Raw genomic sequence first — 8,729 nt, forward strand, 5'->3', positions numbered from 1 at the left:
TGACTGAATATTTGAATGGTATTCTTCATAGAACTTCAGATGATCTCCTTCATAGAAACCCTGAAACTTTTCTTCGTAGAAGACCAAAAAATCTTTCTCGTACAAGAAGTAGACATTCTACCTCAAAGAAATCGTGGGGCTTCTCATAAAATACCGAATAACCTTCTCATAGAAGGACAAATGGGTTTCTCATAGAACTGCAAGTGGGGGTTTCACAGAAAACCTTAAGGTGTTCTCATTGAGGTCCAAAGGGTCTTCTCAAAGAAAGTCAAATGATCTCAGCATAGACTGAAGAAAGTCGTTATAGAAGCCCAATGTACCCTCTTAATTTAAGAAAATATTTCCAAGGAATGAATTTTCAAAAGGTTTCTTCACAAAAGACTAGAAATCCTCTTTATACCTAGAAGATCAGAAGATCTTATAGAATGTCAAAGGGTATTTTCATAGAAGACCTACAGGTATTATCATGACAGAGAAAGAAGCTCTTTATCCTCTTCATTTAAGAATATTTTTTTCGAGGACAGAATTATTCGAAGTGAGCGGAGCAGTATAGTCGAACGGGGCCGACCATATGATACCCTACACAACGTCCTCGAAAATCTAACTCTTTGTGGTTCTATATCTTGACCGACTAGTTCCGTACAGCCCTTCTAATTACTTGTCCAGATTCTCTTCACCCTGGGTTATGTTGTGATGTTCGGCTTTCAATTGTGGCCTAAATAATAACTCGAAAAAACCCAAAAAAAAAATCATCACTGAAAATTATTGTCGTTGTCCTTGACCATACCAGGATCCTCATGAAATTTCAAAGCGATCAGCGTTATATTTTCGCCCTCTACTGGGAGGAAAGCACCTGTAAATATTTAAGTGTATCTCCCACATCCGAATACATATGACAATATAAATGGTATAAATTTAAAGGTCAACCACTCATCTTGGATATATTTTATCAACTTCTGGGGTCTATGTTTTTCAGGGGTAAATATATACGCCATATAATACCAATTTTGTAATTTTTCACACAAAAGACAGGGTGCATTTGACCCGCTAAATATTGACCGATCTTTATTAAAATATGCATGCTTATTATTTGGCCCGATCTCCTTCTCCATGTAAATGTTTGGGCTATATTTGCGGTCTCTGGAGCGACCAGAAAATCAGACCAAAATAACATTTTTGGTCCATTTCATCCCCTAAATATTAACCGATCTTTTCCAAAAACTATAGGGGTCTTCATTGGTCAGAACACATCCTACACGTAAAAGTTCGTGAAGATTGGTCCATAAATGTGGCCTGTATCGGTTTACAAATTATAATGGACAAACGGACGGTCGTACACACATGTCTAGATCAGCAAGTAGAGATATGACGATAGGTATACTTAAAGGTGGGTCTAGGACCAATATTTCGCGGCGTTACTCACTTGGGGCTGCACAAAGCTAGAATACCCTGACAACATAATTCGTACAAAACTTTTTCTTCGTAAAAGGCCAATGTGCCTTCTCATAGAAGTCCATAGAGTTTTTTTCATAGAAGATTTTAATGTCTTCACATAAAATGCCAAAGGGTCTTCTCATTGATGGACATAGGGTCTTATCACAGAAGGTCTTATGATTATCACATAGGAGGCCAATGGATAAAGATCTTCTCATATCAGACCGAAGAATCTATTTATAGAACGTCAATAAATCCTCTTGGTATAAGATTTAATTTTCATGAGGACTATAATCTTCCATTTTTTAATCCTGTGGAAAGTTTCGTGTTAGTTAGACACCAAATATTCAATGGGTCTATGATTGGCATTTGCTTGAAATCGATTTACATGATTTTGTCCCATCGGAACAATAAATCTGAATTTTTGAATGACAAGGACCAGGTATCCTTCTTGGTGTTCGGGTCGTAAATATGGTGATGGAGGAGAAAAAGAAGTAAATATATTCTAAGTATTAATCGATCACCATTGTTCTTGATCATAGCCAGAAATTTATGAAAAATTTCGTGAAGTTGTGTCCCCCAATTGCGCTCTGCACTTTTAATATAAGCTTCAGATTATCGAGGTGTGATGAACCATTACCCTCAATTGGACTCATAAAGTTTAGACTATATGAATTCCTGAGAAAAATAAGTGGAACTATTATCCCAACCTCGTAACTTATTTTTTATATGTATGCCACCCGACATGCTATGCGTAGTACAGTGGCAATTCACAGTAAATATGTTCGTAAATAATTACATACATAAAAAGCTATATTTGTCTGTAAATGCTATAGAATTAGCAATATGCATGTACTTCGAATATGCTAATGCAAGCGGCTTTTAAAATCCTCTCGTTTCCTTCCCCACCCTCTACAGTCCGGTAATGTAGCTAAACAACAAATAATCGGTATTTGTTTTTACGCACTAATAACAGACAGGTCGGTCGGACGTTCGGCATAGGGGGCGACACTTTTCAATTGTTGGGGCATTTGATGTGGCATGCAGCCGATCCGCCCCTTTTGTGTGTCTGCTCGATGGTGTACATGCGGTGAATATGTTTAGTATTTTAAGCATGGCCAGACATTATTAGAAAAATGTGTAAACATGACGACTAGAAAAAAATCGACGATTTTGAGAATATCGAAATAGTGATTATGACGACGATGACGATAATGTCGTGATTGATATATGTGTAAGTGTGTATGTGCCTGTGTTTTTAGTAAACAGTCAATATCCATGTTCAATTATAATTCGCCGATGATGTCCATCGACCACCGGGCAATGAACAGTCGCTACAACTACTTCCTGCGTTGTATGCCGCCCTTTTTCTTCCCCTCTCTTTCCCCTCTATGTAATTTTGTCAGTTTTTTTTTGTTTTCATAATTTATTTTCTGCCCATTGGACATACATGATTTTCGTATTTACTTGCAATGGCACTTAATATGCAAACAACAATTTGCAACGTCGCGTGACGTATGTAATCATGTTGTTGGTGTTCTTTATGTTGTTGTTATTTACATATAACTCCCGACAATTAATTGTGATTTCCTATAGATTTTCACGATGCACCTTCCAACTCCCACACACAATTTTGTTGTATGTCTATGTTATGACCTTATTAAATAGGGGGTGAGGCGCTCTCACACTGTCAAATGCACATGACGAAGTGACTGTCACTCAATCAAATAGGCTGCTTTCACTTAATATGCCACAACAACAATAAAGTTATTTTTGAGATGGGAATTAATATACGAGGATGGAGAGAGCGATTTTATTTTCCATAAGGAAAATGGGAAAGGACCTGAGAAGTTTTTTAATAGAAAAATTTGAAATGACTGGAAGGGTTACAGCAGCTTGTTGCCTCAGATTTTTTTTTTACAAAAATGCCTCATTGTCTGAGTTTTTTGATTTTTTTTTTTAAATTTCATGCAAGAAAATACCTGAGACCTCGTAATTTTTTCCTATATAAAATACGTCAGTGAAGTGCTGCCTTAAGACGTTAATAGGTTCCGAATTTTTCTGCACAAAAATGTTTCAATGAACTGAGGCCTTCGAACTTTTTCCATAAAAAAATAGCCGCAAAAATAGTCTCAGAAAGCCCCAGATTTTTTGAAATTATCGCACTAAACAATGGCCTTCGAATTTTTATTTGAAAAAAAAGCCTGAAGACTCGGTTTTTAGAGATAATATGCCTAAGACCTTCCATTTCTTCTTTGTATAAATTCCCAAGGTTTCCGAATTCTTTTCTAAAAAATCAAAAAAAAAAAAAAAAAAACAGTAAGGAAAGTAGTAAAGTCGGACGGGGCCGACCCTTCACCAATATGGGTATATTAAACAGGACTATTAACATGAAATTGGATGAAATAATATATGTGATAATGTGAATCTACCTGGATATATCCATAAAGTATGTAAATCGACTTCAAACAAATATAAATAGGTCATACGTTGGGCTATGTCTGCACTTCTAGAAAACGCAACTACGTAGTTCTATGGTCAATTTTGTACGTTGTGCAAAATTTGATGTCAATCTGACTAACATGAGGAGTTTGATGTCCAATTTATTTGAAATCGGGCGAAAATATATGTGGAAGCTCTATCCAAATATTAAGCGATTTCAAGCAAACTTGTCACAGGTTAGGTTATACTAATTTCAGAACGTTTTGTTCCTATTGGTTCCTTGTTGCGTCAATTACTTAAAATATGTGAGCTATATATGTGGGAGCTATTTAGAAATCTGGACCGATTTTCTCGAAACTTGGCAGACATCACTCTAGGCTCAATTCAGTACTTTATGCCAAATTTCGTGCAAATCGAAAGATATATAGGGACTTTGGGGCACCATTTACATGAAATCGGACGAAACTATATATGGGAGCTATATCTTAATCTGGACCGATTTTCTCGAAACTTGGCAGACATCATTCTAGACCTAAATGATTAGGCTGTACCAAATATCGTACAAATCGAAAGATATATAGGGACTTTGGGGCACCATATACATGAAATCGGACAAAACTATATATGGGAGCTAAATCTGGACCGATTTTCTCGAAACTTGTCAGATATCACTCTAGGCTCAATTCAGTACGTTATGCCAAATTTCGTGCAAATCGAAAGATATATAGGGACTTTGGGGCACCATTTACATGAAATCGGACGAAACTATATATGGGAGCTATATCTAAATCTGGACCGATTTTCTCGAAACTTGGCAGACATCAATCTAGGTTTAGTTCAGTACGTTGTGCCGAATTTCGTGCAAATCAAAAGGTATATAGGGACTTTGGGGCACCATTTACATGAAATCGGACGAAACTATATATGGGAGCTATATCTAAATCTGGACCGATTTTCACGAAACTTGGCAGACATCAATCTAGACCTAAATGATTAGGCTGTACCAAATTTCGTGCAAATCGAAGGATATATAGGGACTTTGGTGCACAATTTACATGAAATCGGACGAAACTATATATGGGAGTTATATCTAAATCTGGACCGATTTTCTCGAAACTTGGCAGACATCACTCTAGGCTCAATTCAGTACGTTATGCCAAATTTCGTGCAAAACGAAAGATATATAGGGACTTTGGGGCACCATTTACATGAAATCGGACGAAACTATATATGGGAGCTATATCTAAATCTGGACCGATTTTCTCGAAACTTGGCAGACATCAATCTAGGCTTAGTTCAGTACGTTGTGCTGAATTTCGTGCAAATCAAAATATATATAGGGACTTTGGGGCACCATTTACATGAAATCGGACGAAACTATATATGGGAGCTATATCTAAATCTGGACCGATTTTCATGAAACTTGGCAGACATCATTCCAGACCTAAATGATTAGCCTGTACCAAATTTCGTGCAAATCGAAAGATATATAGGGACCGTTTACATTAAGTCGGTTAAATATATATATGGGAGCTATATCTAAATCTGAACCGATTTTTCCCAATTTCAATAGGGTTCGTCCTTGGGCCGAATAAGTGACCTATGCCAAATTTCATCCAATTCGGATCATAAATGCGCCCTGTACTTTGTTTACAATTTAACACCAACAGACGGACAGACGGACGGACGGACATGCATAAATCGACTTAAAAAGTGATTATATGCATATTCTCAAAAGGAACCATGTGTCTATTACAAACATATGCACAAACATATGTTACAAACATATGCACAAAGACATAATACCCTGTACCACAGTGTGGTGAAGGGTATAAAAAAAATCTGAGGTCTCCAATTTTTTTTATAAAATACGATTTTTCTTCTATATAAACATTTCTCAATGAACTGATGATTACCATTTTGTTCTATATAATAATGATAATGACGCGATAAATTTAATTCTCTTTGAACTAAGGCCAATTTTACCTAAATAGAATACGGTACAGACTTTAGGCCTCAGAACACCAATGAGAGCCAATTATGATTTTTTCTTTACAATAAAGTCGAAATGAACTAATGCGTCCTCAGACACCCTCAGGCTGCAACTACTTAAATAAAAAAATCGAGTTTTTGTAAACATTTTTAATAAAACCTCCTGAGAGTCGATTTTTTCTGCAGACGATACTTTCTATAGAAAAAATACTTTACTGAACATAGGCCTCAAAATGTCTGATGTCTTCGTTTTTATACCCTACACAACTATGTTGTCAGGATATCATAGCTTTGTGCAGCCACAAGAGTTTTAACGCCGCGAAATATTGGTCCTAGACCCACCTTTACGTATACAGATCGTCATATCTCGATTAGCTGAGTCGATCTAGACATGTGTATCCGTCTGTCTGTCCATTATAACTTGTAAACACGATACAGGCCACAGTTATGGACCAATCTTCACGAAATTCTGCATGTAGGATTGGTTATGGCCAATGAAGACACCTGTTGTTTTTGGTAAAGATCGGTTAATATTTGAGGGATGAAATGGACCATATTATTTTGGTCCGTTTTTCTAATTCGCTCCAGAGGCCGCAATGTCAAGGACAACACCCATAGTTTTCGATGATGATTATTTTTGTGTGTTTTTTTCGAGTCAATTGAAAGCCGAACATCACAACACAACCCACGGTGAAGGGAATCTGGACAATTAATTTGAAGGGCTGTACTGAATATTAGTAATATTTGTTGACCTCTAGTCGGTCAAGAGGGTGCAAATATCGCGAAATATTGTCCAAGCTCAGAATATAGAACCACACAAAGTTAGATTTTCGTGGAAGTTGTGTAGGGTTTCATATGGTCGACCCCGTCCGACATACAGCTCCGCTCACTGATTTATAAGTGCTATAGAAAAACTTGTCTGATGCGCACATATTTTCCTATAAAATACGGAACTGAAGTGTCGTATTCTACACTCAAAAAACTGAGGAGTTTGATTTCGAACTCAGAATACCTGAGGCTTCCGATGTTTTTGATAATGCCTTAAGATAACTTAGGAATAATTCTGCATATCCGGCAAATATTTTACTAACCTTTCTCTAAGCCGGAATACCAAATTTAAGTCACTTCGGTTGACAAAAATGGATCGGGACCCTTATTTGAGGTCAATGACAAAAAAATTGACTTGTATCTAAAATAGTATTCATAGATATATGCCACCCTCCACGAATAAAAAATAGTAAATTACAGCGAATTCGACTGGAAATGTGGCTAAAACCTTTCTAATTTTAAATTTGGATTTTTTTTATGTATGTAACCATCCAGGACATAGAATGCCAAATTTGTTGAAAAATTCGACTGGGTACGTCCCTTATATAGGTCCTCAGGGCTTCACTTCTTTTCTCTATAAAAAATTCCAGAGACCTTCAAATATTTTGTGTAGAAAAAAAATGGCAAAGATCTCTGAATTTTTCAGTTCCTTCTTCCGAATGTTTTAGAGGTATTTTCTGCAAAATATGAAGCTCTTTTTTTTGAGAAGTTCTAAGTATTTGTAATTCTTTGAAGAAAACTAACAGCCTGTTTATGTATTTAGAAAGAAAGGTTTCTTTCGCTTTCAATGCGAATGAAAATCGATTTTGGTTCATATAAAAAATTTTTACAGACAAAAGGAGTCGAACGATAATCAACTCGAAAGAAAACGTAAACGTATATTTTTTCTTTACAAATTGGGTTTATTATGACGAAAAATCTGTCATCATGCGAACGAGAATGTCAAATTCACTCACTTGCTTTATAGCTTTCGAATGAATTGCAAAATCGCGAACTATGTACCAAAATTTGAAGCACTTTCACACAACATAATCTCTATACAAAATAACAAAATTTGGAACATGTTTTATAGGTATCGCTTGGATTTTTCATTCATGTTTTTAGAAAATAAAATTTCCATTTGACATTTTTATACCCTTCACCACACTGTGGTACAGGGTATTATGTCTTTGTGCATATGTTTGTAACAGGCAAAAGGAAACGAGATAGACACATGGTTCCTTTTGAGAATATGCATAGAATCACTTTCTAAGTCGATTTATGCATGTCCGTCCGTCTGTCTGTGCATGTTAAATTGTAAACAAAGTACAGGTCGAATTTATGATCCGAATTAGATGAAATTTGGCATAGGTCACTTATTCGGCCCAAGGACGAACCCTATTGAAATTGAGAAAAATCGGATTAGATTTAGATATAGCTCCCATATATATATTTAACCGATTTAATGTAATCGGTCCCTATATATCTTTCGATTTGCACGAAATTTGGTACAGCCTAATCATTTAGGTCTAGAATGATGTCTGCCAAGTTTCATGAAAATCGGTCCAGATTTAGATATAGCTCCCATATATAGTTTCGTCCGATTTCATGTAAATGGTGCCCCAGAGTCCCTATATATCTTTCGATTTGCACGAAATTTGGCATAACGTACTGAATTGAGTCTAGAATGATATCTGCCACGTTTCATGAAAATCGGTCCAGATTTAGATATAGCTCCCATATATAGTTTCGTCTGATTTCATGTAAATGGTGCACCAAAGTCCCTATATATCCTTCGATTTGCACTAAATTAGGCATAACGTACTGAATTGAGCCTAGAGTGATGTCTGCCAAGTTTCGAAAAAATCGGTCCAGATTTAGATATAGCTCCCATATATAGTTTCGTCCGACTTCATGTAAATGGTGCCCTAAAGTCCCTATATATCATTCGATTTGCACGATATTTGGCATAACGTACTGAATTGATCCTAGAATAATGCCTGCCATGTTTCGAGAAAATCGGTCCAGATTTAGATATAGCTCCCATATATAGT

The sequence above is a fragment of the Musca vetustissima genome, unplaced genomic scaffold, assembly GCF_032173495.1.
Source record: "Musca vetustissima isolate MV318-11 ecotype Yass unplaced genomic scaffold, APGP_CSIRO_Mvet_v1 utg37058, whole genome shotgun sequence".
NCBI lineage: Eukaryota > Metazoa > Arthropoda > Insecta > Diptera > Muscidae > Musca > Musca vetustissima.